The sequence below is a fragment of the Copidosoma floridanum genome, unplaced genomic scaffold (assembly GCF_036245765.1).
Source record: "Copidosoma floridanum isolate Cflo_tuat_1 unplaced genomic scaffold, Cflo_Japanese_pri ptg000013l, whole genome shotgun sequence".
In the NCBI taxonomy this organism is placed as follows: Eukaryota; Metazoa; Arthropoda; class Insecta; order Hymenoptera; family Encyrtidae; genus Copidosoma; species Copidosoma floridanum.
In genome coordinates this window covers 27,615,099-27,627,193 of record NW_028321890.1, presented here as the reverse complement: position 1 = coordinate 27,627,193, position 12,095 = coordinate 27,615,099, and the positions used below count along the sequence as shown (strand labels likewise).

General features: G+C 39.5%; 1 protein-coding gene across 1 annotated transcript in view; it reads right to left on the bottom strand.

The window, feature by feature from the left end:
- hth (Meis homeobox homothorax) overlaps positions 1–12,095 on the bottom strand; it is a 380,124-nt gene that overhangs the window by 347,383 nt on the left and 20,646 nt on the right. The window lies entirely within an intron of this gene.

The window sequence follows — 12,095 nt, the reverse complement described above, 5'->3', positions numbered from 1 at the left end:
ATTTTCTGTTTTTGATAGCACGTGGGCATCTTTTCCCACACGTATTTGTGCCGCTGTCCTAAGCTGTGCGTGTGTACATACACACGGAGAAAAGAGAACCAACTGAGAAAACCCGGCTACGTTTTCCCGTGGAATGTCGAGCAGGACGTCGAAAAGGCAACAAGTACAAGTCTGGAGCATCGGGTTTGCGACGACCGGACTTGGATGTGGGGGCAACAGGAGTTGTAGCGGAAAACAGAAGCACGTGGCACCGCCTTATTCATGAGGCTGAATTCTGAATGGGCGAGTTCCTGTTCTTCATCGACGAGGATGAGAGCGTATTAGTAATGAAGGTGTCTTGGCCAGGACGACTCCCAACAAAAATACTGTCAACCTCTCGCGAGCGCGCACGCGCAAGTTTCTTGCGACCAAAGACATCGCCTCTCTTTTACTCTGCGTAGCGTGTGCCTGTGTGTATATTTGTTCGCTGTACTGTTGCCGACTTTGCTGTGCTCCCTTTTTTTTCTTCATACCCTTTTTCCTCGACCAGGTCCCCGTGTACACCGATCGCTTCCCTGCGTCTTGTAGCTCGCGCTCTTTACCAAACCTGCTCCAACAGCACGTGAAGAGAGAGAGAGAGAGCCAAGGACTACAATTTGTAAGAATCCTTACTCCCACAGCGCGTGTCACGTTCCTTTCTTTGAGCCTCTTTATTTCTGCTGTTGCCGTTCCTGCCACCGAACCCCTTTCTTCCCGTGTTTGTTGGCAACTGGTAAATTTCCTTTTGTGGAGCTTTTCGAGAAAGAAAGATGAGAAAAAATTAATCGTTTTACGAGGAGGGAGGGCTTCGTAGTTTTTTTTTTTCCCTTCCTTTTTCTCTCTTATCCTTTTCTCGAGCCATTGGCAAACAGGTTGAGGTTCTCTCGTGAGGGTTTCGACAGCGATGTCATGAGAAACTTTGAGACTCGTTAGAGAAACGCTATTGTACAAACTATTTGTACTTTTTTTTTTTTTTTTTTTTTTTTTTTTTCTTCAATTCGAGGTACAACTCCATGGTATTTGTAAAGTAAAAACTCAAGCCGAACAAAACTCCTTTGGATAGTAAAATCAAGCGAAAGGATATCCTTCAACGGCTTACACATATTATACGTGTGGTTACAGATCTCTAAGGACCCGTTGATTTTCATTATTACCAAGATCATGAGTTTTCTAAGGCTTTAACACTCTTTTCACCATTTTTCAAATCTTGCCCCAGTCAAGTACCTAAATGCTGATTTAAATCGTTATAGGGTCATTCAAGTTTTTAACGACTAGATTTTTACGTGTAATCTTTATTTTTTTATCACCAAATCACGAAAACTCAACCAATCTTAAAACAATCAAAACTATTACTACAAGAAATAAATAAGCTACAGGTATATGTAGGTAGCGAAGCGACTGGAGCCCTATAAATCAAGACACCATTGGAGGGTCTAATTAATTGATCGGATCAGACGAGAGTTCGAAGAAACCAAAAAACATATATTTAAAGTTATGAAATCAATCGAGTAAAGAGAAAAATCAATACACGATACGTCCGGTGTTTCTTTGCGAGCCACGGGTATATACCGTACGGTGCAGTACACAGTAGGGAAAAAAAAGGCATCCGACACTCGCACGATCATCCAGCGATGCTTTAACATCGCACGCCGTAATTCTCTATTAGCAGTCGTAGTACCGGTGTACCGTATCCTCGTGCATCCTTCTCTCGATCGTCGTCGCGGTATATAGACGGATCGGTGTGCCACCACAAGCATCAGGCACGACACTGCTCGCCAGGAAAAGAGAACCGGTCCGGAATCGCGCCATAAGTTTTCCGCGCGGCGATTAAAACCTTGGCCCCGCGATCGGCTCGCCTACGCGATTCGTTTGTTAATTGAGCTTTGAATCGCAATTAGAGGCCAAGGCACACTCGTGACTCCAACCGCTTGCAGAGTGCATTTACATGGATATAGCCCCACGCGTGTACGAGGTGCTCCTCTCGTGAGAAGGTGCATTTCGGATTTCCGAGAAGTGCGTGCGCGGGCGATTTAATTGGAGCGCCTTCGATTTTAATGATTTTTCGCGTCCCAATGGCTATCTCCCCGCGCCCGAAGGAAGTCGTTACCGCGAGACCGCGCGTAAATAACAATTTCTTTTTATCTTGTACACCGAACCACCTCCCCACGCGGATGGATCGTAAATTTCATCCAAAAGAAAGCAATGTAAATACTTTGTTTTTGTTTTTTTCGTTTTGTCTTGCCTCGACATTTCACGGTTTCATACATAGTGGAATCGATTGTATTTTTATTGTTTATTTACATCGGGAGTGTCGTTCACGGGCAATAAATAGATAAGGAGGGACACCGACAAAAGCCGGTGCTCTCTCTCTCTATTTTCGCTGTGCCTGTTTGCGTTTCCCGCTCTTTATCGGCCATAATACTATCGGTACCTCGAATCATCGTCCAAAACTTTGTGTGACTCTTCTCTTCCTATATACGTTATTATTGGACATGTTAGAAATCACAAGATCTCGTATACGCGCCGGAGAAATATTCAAACGAGGCCCAATGCCTCCCATGAACTTGGTTAATTAATCCTAATGGCTCCTATTTCCAATATATACCCAAGTACGCTTTTTTGTTGAAGACAAGAGAGAAATGTCATAATAATAATATTATCTTACGATCATCGTTCCACGTAATCTTTTGGAAAGCACCGAGTTGAAGGATTTCCAAATGTGTATACGGATTTAGTAAAATTCTTCTCATTCCACCGTACGACCGTAAGGTATGTTGTAGATAATATACCTGTGGAGGGATCCTGGGGTTGGGTCGGCACGTTGTTGTGCCGGCAACTTATGTAAATGAGTTTTTCAACGAACGGGCGATAACGATTTCGTCTTGGAGATGCTTGGTCGAGATGAAAGAAACGAAGGGGGGGGGGGTAAGGCAAGAGACGGATGGGAAGAGCAACAGCCCAACATGACCCCGGACCTTATTATAATCACGGACGGCAGCTGACTGCGACTCGTCTTCTCCCGTCTTCTTTTCTAGTATACGAGCACGAGATAGCGGGGAAAAAGAGCATTATCAGGTGGCATTAGTCGGGCCGTCGGTGCGGTCCGGCGTTTTACGAGGGTTTAATGCCCCCGAGGTGCATTCTAATTGCACCAATAAATCCCAACGGGGCAGCGCGGGGCACACGCGCGCGCGTGCGGGAGAAACGGCGAAACGTTAAGACCGGCAGATAGATGATGATGATGATGCCGGTGCTACTGCAACTTGGAACCAGTGTATAATATGTATATACATATACATGCACGTGCGTCACACCCACGATGTTTTTTGGGCTCTCGTCCAAAGTTGGAGCACCCACTCGGGCTGGTATGGCCGGCTCTATCTGATGGAACTTTTCGCAACTCTGTGCATTGTACGCAGGTGTGCCGCAGCCATCGAGTGACGATCACGGAGATACTCTCCTACAACAACGATGGGCTTTGATAAAAAATGTACGACGTGCCCTGCTATCGCCGGGACGGGAAGCAATTTCATGGAAAAAGCAGGAAAAACTCCCAAAAACAGCCAGATGTTGCATAAGCTCGAAAAAGAAAAAGAAAAAATTAAAGTACAGTGGCTGAGCCCGCGATTTGACCGAAAAAAAAAAAAAAAAAAAAAAAAAAGTACACAACTTGTCTCTCTCTGTCTTTCTCCCGGGCGTCTTTTTTCCCCCCTCCGACAATGCTCTTTTGCCAGTTGAAGGCCGTCATTGTTCGATTGCGCCGTTGCGTCGCCTCGTCCGTATGGCTGCAGCTAGCTCTCCCAGCGGGGAAGGAAGAGAGAGAAAGGAAAGTGGGGCGAGTGCGCTCTCTTTCGGGGCCCGGTATACCTGCAGTACGTATACAGGGAGAGAAGGTATACGGTATAGGTATGAGGTAAAAAAAAGGGCGCAACAATGCGCGCCCGGAGACTGTAACGCGCAGCGGGATACCACGTGTGCCCTCGCTGGCGTATATATGTACCTACCGGCTTCCTTCTCTTTTCACTCGTTCTCTCGTGGTGCCATCCCTGTATAACCTCGTGCGCGCGGGCACTCATAATCGAGGCGAGAAAGAGATGACGAACCCAAGAGGGACAGAGACAAGAGATCGGGGGTATAATACGGTTGACCCGCTGAATAGATCAATTTACAATGGCTAGAAATGAGCAGTCGTTTTTTTTCTACTATGCCTCGGCTACACACATCATATGGCGTGTACGGGTATAAGTACTGGCTTCGCAAGAGGAGCGCACGACTTATACAGAGCCAGTAGTATGTACTGTAAGGTAGATTTCGCGTTGCTTTTATCGAGAGAGAGCAAGAGCTGCTGTATGTATTATAATCGTTCGCTCTCTTCTCGTCGTCGTTGGTTATTATTACGTCCCCGAACACGTCACCGTTCACTGCTACTGCCGATGCCCCTGATGATCTCACTCGTGTATTACATTGTCTATCGGATGACCTATATAGCTCCCGATGAATTTACTTTGCAAAAAGTTTGTCAAAAATACACCAAAAATCAAGAACTTGTGCAAGTACAATTCTAGATACACATTTTCCACGAGACCTACTTCCGAATGGAGTTTTTCATCTGGAGCTCCTAGTGTTCAGGTACGAGCCTCGTCGTGTATACACATACACGTACATTTGATTCGAAACAGCCTCTTTCGGACTTGATTAACCGTCATCGTTCACAACGACCACAATACAATATCCTGTGTGCAGAACAACGCTTTTTATTATTTTACAAGTGAGCTTATACTTATCAAAGTGTAGGGTTTTAGTCCCTACTATATATATATATGTCGTCGTGGGAGAAGGTGCTGGAATCTGGAATGAGCAGAGAGACTTTGTATATGAGTGTGTGCTTTATTTACTATCATTACATGTGTGGCTCGGACTCGAGCTCAGCAAGGACTGAACAGTGCCAGAGATGAGTAGAGAGTAGAGAGATTGCTAACGCCAATGCTACGGCGTGAGACAACTTTTTTCCACTGATCGGGGCGACCCGCCGCGGCCAGCCGTCGAACCAAGGCGCACATTTTTCGAGAGTGCGAGACTCGTATCGAAGTATCGAAGAGCGTGCGCCTACAAGAAGAGAAGTGGATTCGCGTGGAAATGAGCATATAGGCGCACACTCTCGAAAAATGTGCGCCTTGGTTCGACGGCTGGCCGCGGCGGGTCGCCCCGATCAGTGGAAAAAAGTTGTCTCACGCCGTAGCATTGGCGTTAGCAATCTCTCTCATACAACCGAACCACGCGCTCTCTGCTCTCATTGGTAGAAAATGCAAGATGGAAGGTCGCAAGATCCAACGTCCTGATTGGTTGATCAGTTCGGTGGCTGATGGACTCACCTCTAGTTTTATTACACCATGAAGTGCACGCACTGAAGACTTACACAATAAGTTCAATTATTTACATCGCGCAGCAGACGCCAAGAATATTATATATGCTCTAACCGAACCACGCGCTCTCTGCTCTTATTGGTAGAAAATGCAAGATGGAAGGTCGCAAGATCCAACGTCCTGATTGGTTGATCAGTTCGGTGGCTGATGGACTCACCTCTAGTTTTATTACACCATGAGCGGTTACACCGCACGACTAGTATAGAGTGGGGGTAAGCCCCTACAAAAGCAAAGCTTATATGCCATCTATAGTGTGGAAAAATAATTAGTGATGAACATAATCTGATCTGGTAATTAGTATCATTAGCATTTTTCAGTCGGTCGGTCAGATTTCCATCGAGTTTTGTATATCTATTTACCAGCGCAGCGTCGCGGCGAGTTGTTATGATAATATATAATAATAATTATGTACGTATAGGTATACTCAACACACGGAGGGATCCAGCTGACCGACAAATGCACTTGCTATACCAACAAAACACGAGAGGCGCCAGTTTTTGGTAAATTTTCAGTTGGAGATCAAAGATTCATTTTCTTTAACAAATAAATACGAAATATCCGCTCATTTGCCATTCAATAGCGCACGTCATACGCTTTTAATTCTATTCAGCTGCACATAAGCTTCAATGTTACTCACGTAGACGCTTTGTTTTTCTCACGCAAGGGGGCGTAGAAGATAAAACTTATCATCTAAAATGCGACGCTTTTAACATCGCGTTGGCTTTTTGTTGCCACTTTTCTTCCAGTGTGATACAATATTATAAGATGATACGTTGTAATTATTTTAAGCAAACACCCACGGCTACGTTTGCACATCATTATGTGTCAGCTGGGCCTCGATCGCGTTGCAAAAACGGCGCCCTCCAACGAGAAATTTGATAACTATGTGGGCCTAGCATGATATCAGTATATCTGTATAACCGATTACAGTCAAGTTGGTCGGGCATATAGATATACTTACCGATACGCCAAGCAATCAACACATACACAAGTATCTCACTTACAGGCATTTTTTTATCTATACCAAACTAATGATTGAAATTTACTATTAAACAAGCCGGGCATTAAGAGCTCAGTAGCTGCGTGGTTAAATGCGTATGAAAGCTTTAGCTATCCGATATTGAGTTGCCAGGAGGTCCGGGTTCGAGACCAACCTTCGACGTAGTTTTAAGCGGTGTTGGGTAGAAATTAATTAATCTATAAGCCTTAGTCAGTAAGCAAATAGATTTTAATGTAGAATTAAAAATCGTAGATTTAAGGTAGAGTAGTAAGACTAGATGTAAGGTAGAACAATAAGAGTAGATCTTAAGGTAGAATAATTAGAATAATAATTAGAAATAACGTAGAATAAAAAAATAGTTGTAAGATAGAATAAGAAAAATAGTTGTAAGATAGAATAAGAAAAATAGAAATAAGGTAGAGTTAATCCTAGATCTAAGGTAGAATCATAAGTAGCACATTGAGGGGTTGTAGGGTCAGATAGAAAGTAGGATAGGGAAACTGAGCCAGGAGCCTTACTAGGGTGTTAGAAGATTGTAATAACAACTACTAGGGATGACAGGTCAGCTAATACCTGGCTCAAGCGCGGTCGTGCGCACCCAAATTTTTGCAATTTTTTTTTTTCAATCCATACCACGTGCTTAATAAACTTATTGATACCATGAAAATCTATTTTCCGATGGTAAAAATATGTTTTAATCAGATAGAAGTCTTTAAATCAAGGGTAATGAAACAAAACTTTTAGTTAGCAACTGGATACATTTTTTTGACTTTAAAAAAATCTCTGAACAAAACGTTTAATATTATTTAATTGTACATTTTAAAAAGGATCACCGAGATCGTTTTCAGGCATTATCAGTACACAGTGGCTTTTATTTAAAAATAAAAGTAGTTAGACGCATTACATTACTATTTGACGGGGTAAAAATAATTATTAGCATAAAAAGTCAAGTTTGTCTTGTGCTGCGTATGAAAGTGATTATATACTTGATTATTTGGTCCATAAGAAGAAAAACAGCTTTATTTGTATATTTGTACACAAGATAGTCCTTGAATTAAAATCTTTGGGCTCTGCAAGCATAAAAATATTTTATACATTGCGCTGTTACGTGTGATGATGGCCTTATAATTTATTATATATGACTTTAACATTTCGGTAAAACATAAAAATTTATACTCGAGGAAGAACCATCATTTTTATGCATTCAGTTCATCTAATACATGCATGATTTGACAGACAATCATACTAGAATTATTTAATTATTTTCGTTATAATCACTGATCATTAATTAAAATATTTAAATGCCACTAACGTTCTCTGATACTTCTTTTTCTAGATGAAAATTGATACTCCTGAATTGCAGAATACCTTGATCGTGCTGATGAATGACTCCGAAGAGATGAAACAGTTTCTTAAAGTTAGCATTATGTTAATTTTGGTTGTTTTGTTTTGATAAAAAATGTTTGTAGTCGTGAACTTGATTAAAGAAACAAGAAGCATTTTTCAGATTTCACGATCTGAAGATAGTTTTTGCTAAGCAGTTTTTATTTATTTGTATACGTTTTTATACTACTTTTGTAATCACAGTAATTGAGTGTGCGATACGCTTTTAGGAAATATCCTTGTGGTTTGTAACGGACAACATTCAATGGATGATTTTTTTGAGTGAAAAAACAAAAGCTGATGAATTTTTCTCCAACAACTACATTCCTTTCAACTGCCTATTTCTCGTAATGCAGAAAATTACGGGTATAAATGCTCGAGAGCTTAGCGAAGTTTATCAAATTGCAAGGGATCGAGAATTGATTAAAAGTCATTTTGGAAGTTGGGATGAAAAGAAAGGATTAAGGGCAACTAATCTGGCTTTTGATCAGCGCAGAAATGATCTTCAAGGACAAATAATCCGAGTTGGTTGCTTCAAGGTATTTTACCATCATAAAGAGGTAGAAAATAATGAAATGTATTGTTTGACGAGAAATTCTTTAGTATACAAGTTATTGTCGATATCAATAAATGTGTGTTTGACCTTGTTGTGGAATTATGCATTTTATTTTTTACACCTTTAAATATGATTAAATGTAACAGCGAGTAGTTGAAATATTAGAATAATTTAATTTGGACAATTTTCAACAGAATAGGAGTTATATTTTATATGCAAGGTTGATTAAATTGGTATAATCTATACAATTAATACTGTACTTCAACGCAAATAAATAATTAAAATATGAAAGAGTTATACAACAGTAATATAGAGATCTAGACATGCTGTTTATCTTGTTCTCCCATTTATGCGTGTTATTAGTGAATACCTGGAGATAAGCTTGTCATGAAAGAATCCTAATTGTTTTTTCTTGTCACGGATAAATTTTTCGTTGTCCGAGCGATAGAGTCCTGAGCGAGTATACAAACTATCTGTTTGACTTTGTTGCAGATTCCACACATTCTTGAAATAGATACCGATGCCACTGGCAGGATAACCGTACGGAATATCTTTTTACGAGCAGTACTGGACAATTTTCAGAAAAACACGAATTGCTCGTCAGTATTTGTCAATTGAAACTGCAGTTTGAATTTATTAAACAAAATATCTGATTATTTGTTGGAAAAATAATTTTAGTTTGACGTTCATCAAAAGAGATACCCTATCGGAGTGCACGAATAATTAAATCAATAAAATAATTAAATCAATAAAATTAAATTAAATAATTAAATCAATAAAAGATTATTTTATTAATTAATCCAGTGAAAAACAGTTGGGTTTCTAATCGCCGATGCTCACTCGCCTCAAAAATTAATTTTTTAATTAATTGTCAAATAATAAGTTGGATTTCTAATCGCCGATGCTTACTCGTTTAAAAGATTATTTTATAAATTAATCCAGTGAAAAACAATTGGGTTTCTAATCGCCTATGCTTACTCGTTTAAAAGATTATTTTATTAATTAATCCAGTGAAAAACAGTTGGGTTTCTTATTGCCGATGCTTACTCTTTTAAAAGATTATTTTATTCATAAATCCAGTGAAAAACAATTGGGTTTCTAATCGCCGACGCTTACTCGGTTAAAAGATTATTTTATTAATAAATCTAGCGAAAAACAGTTGGGTTTCTTATCACCGATGCTTACTCTTTTAAAAGATTATTTTATAAATAAATCCAGTGAAAAACAATTGGGTTTCTAATCGCCGACGCTTACTCGTTTAAAAGATTATTTTATTAATAAATCTAGCGAAAAACAGTTGGGTTTCTTATCGCCGATGCTTACTCTTTTAAAAGATTATTTTATAAATAAATCCAGTGAAAAACAATTGGGTTTCTAATCGCCTATGCTTACTCGTTTAAAAGATTATTTTATTAATAAATCTAGCGAAAAACAGTTGGGTTTCTTATCGCCGATGCTTACTCTTTTAAAAGATTATTTTATAAATAAATCCAGTGAAAAACAATTGGGTTTCTAATCACCTATGCTTACTCGTTTAAAAGATTATTTTATTAATTAATCCAGTGAAAAACAGTTGGGTTTCTAATCGCCGATGCTTACGCACCTCAAAGATTATTTTTTTAATTAATTGTCAAATAAATAGTTGGGTTTCTAATCGCCGATGCTTACTCGTTTAAAAGATTATTTTATTAATAAATCTAGTGAAAAACAGTTGGGTTTCTAATCGCCGATGCTTACTCGCCTCAAAGATTATTTTAATATTTAATTTCCAAAAAAACAGTTGGGTTTTTAATCACCGCTGCTTACTCACCAAGGCAGATATTGTTAATAAATATACTGATAAACTATTGGGTTTCTTATCGCCGATGCTTGATTGCTTAAAAGGTTATTTAATTAAATTAAATTTTTTTTTTGTGATTCAAGATTCAAATCCTAATTGAATCGTTATTATTTCTTGAATCTTTGAATCCCGTGGACAGCCCCTCGTTCAGGTACCAGTTGTAAAGTGTTTGTATAGATATCTTCAGGGCTCAATTGGAACTTTTATTCGATGCTCGTGGACGATTGGTTCCACGTGAGAGCTTCATTAACTAGCACTCGATGATGAATTAAAAAATCTGCAGCAACAAAAAATGACATAAGCATATTGTCCCGAGCCGAGCGCGTCTTTTTTTTTTTTTTTTTTTTGTGTGTGCCACACGGGGCTGTAAATGCACACACGCGCACGCCCTTGAACGCATATATTTATCTGTATGCGAGCGATTACGGGCACCAGCATCACCGCACACAACGCATATATACTATGAGGCTCACATATGCGTGCGCGGTCATGCAGGCATGCACAATGCGAAATAATGTGGAATAATCCTTGTACGTATGGACCCCCCGTCATTCTTTTTCTCCGATGTCTTTTGTTGCTGATGTTGTTGTTGTTGTTGTTGTACTATGGTTGTGCCTTACAGCGGGGGCTTCGTTTTGTCCGGGTCCACGGTCGCTGCACGCACGACACATTTTGTGTTATTATACACGCGTCCAAGTGCGTATCCAGCCACTATCGAGGAGCTTAGCGCCTCTAAAACGTCCACAAGAGGATTGTCACCTGCTTACCTACATTTTTAACGCTGGCTGCGCTACCCCTTTTGTATGCCTGGGTGGGTTATTTTTATCCTGGGGCTCGCACTGACCCCTTAAAATAACGAATAAGTGCCAAGTAATCGCACGGCTGTTTTGCGTGCGTTTTATTAGCTCGATTCTTTAGTCATGATGGTGTTAGGGTTATTCGTGTCGTGTACGTTGTAGATCGCGATTGAAGTAAAAAAAAAAAAAATAATAAGAAAAGAAAAAACACTCAAAGAATCAAAAAGATCAAATGTAACTTGATTAAATTTATAAGAGTGCATGTACCTAACAATAGCTGTAGGTACCGTTTGACATCAACTCTGTTACTTTATGCATCAGGTATATTCGTTACGTATGCGTTTTCATAAGGAGTAAGTATATAATATATGGGGACTAAGAATCAATATTCGTGAGTTGGTTGATCTTGCATATAGATAAAGAAATCACTGAATGTATATTTCATAAGCGAGAGTCCCTTGATAAATTGAGCAAAATAAATTTACTTTTATAGATAACGATTATAATGCATTTTGTTAAATTACTCGTAGATAGCCATTATTATAATTGAGGTGTATGGATATACCTGCACCAATATAAAATATATACACACCTAATCAATATCGATAATAAATTATGTGGTCGTTGTAATCCTTTTTATAGAACCGCGCTATACCTACTTACTGCTTGAATCAAATAATTATGATATCGATCAACTATGTCGATGGCGTTATTTTATGATTTAATGATGAAAAAAAAAAAAATTTATCCTGAACTTAATGAATGTTTGAATACGTCGTTGTACGGTTGGTCTTATAATAACGATATCGGAATAAGTTTGTTATTTAATTCGAAGTTTAAAACTTATGATGTAAAAGTCAAGCGATGGTGCTTGTTCTTTATACAAAGAATCACCAATAATCGGCAACAAATGTAATGGTAGTATATTTTGTCCATCCAAACACAACGAATATCCTTAGATCCCTATCGATTTGTCATCGAACCACTTCAAGCACCAAACGCATGGTGTCACCAAACTCTGGGGCCAAACGATCCAAAGAGGAGTAAGTATACACCGAAGCGAGTACACTCGTTTTAT